Source organism: Corapipo altera, unplaced genomic scaffold, assembly GCF_003945725.1.
Source record: "Corapipo altera isolate COAL_440 unplaced genomic scaffold, ASM394572v1 271, whole genome shotgun sequence".
Lineage (NCBI taxonomy): Eukaryota > Metazoa > Chordata > Aves > Passeriformes > Pipridae > Corapipo > Corapipo altera.
Window position 1 is genome coordinate 1,104,638 of NW_020884935.1, and position 744 is coordinate 1,105,381.

At 61.0% G+C, this 744-nt stretch overlaps 1 protein-coding gene across 2 annotated transcripts in view; it reads left to right on the forward strand.

Annotated features, from left to right (window-relative positions):
- Positions 1 to 443: 443 nt before the first annotated feature.
- The window catches only part of UBB (ubiquitin B), a 1,801-nt gene continuing 1,500 nt past the window's right edge, over positions 444 to 744 (forward strand). Inside the window, exon 1 of one of the 2 annotated variants that reach the window (XM_027660257.1) lies at positions 444 to 582. The gene's annotated coding sequence lies outside the window, so the exon portion shown is untranslated. Of the gene's footprint in view, positions 583 to 638 lie in introns of those variants that run through there. The other variant, XM_027660256.1, reaches the window with a different exon arrangement.

Genomic DNA, 744 nt, shown 5'->3' on the forward strand with positions numbered 1-744 from the left:
GGGAAGGGGTCGGGCAGAGGCGCTGGGGGTCACAAATCGCTGGCACCAAGGCTCGCCCCCCCTTTTTTGGGGGCACCTTTGCTCAAGTCCAGAGCTCAGGCTCTTCCTTGAGCACTGCTGGGGTTAAAAAGCCACAGTGCCATACAATTACAACCCCTGTCCCCATCTCTGTCCCTTCAGAGTCCGGGCTTCCCCTCCTCCTGAGCCCCCCTCTCCCCCCCGCCAGTCCCCGAAATCTGCCCCGCCAGGCGGCGCCCCCTTAGCAACAGCGTGACCTCACCGCGCACCAATCAGCGCCAAGCGGCGCCGAAGCTTCGAGAGCTTTCCCTGCAACAGTCGCCCCCGCCCCTCACCAACTGCCCTTCGCGTCAGCCAATCAGCGCCCGCCCTGCGTCACTCCGCACCAATCACCGACGGACTTCCCGGTCGCCCTACGGTCGTCTCACTGCAGCGCCTGGGGGGAGGACGCTTCCAGATCCATCCGCACCCTCAGAAATTTATGGATTTTTATGGGTCTGAGCCCCCTCACTGAGACTCCGGGACCCCCTTTTTGCCTGGAAGAGAGATTGGAGCGGAAAGGAGGCGAGTATTTTCCATAACAGCGGTGTTTTCACGGGGACTACTTTGTGAGGCGGATGGACACGTTGGTTGGGGTGGGCGGGGACTGTGTGTTTCTGTTACCCGATAAATAGGGGCGGGTGTGCGTCATTCGGCAGAGCTGAGCTGCAGCGATTAAGAGACTTT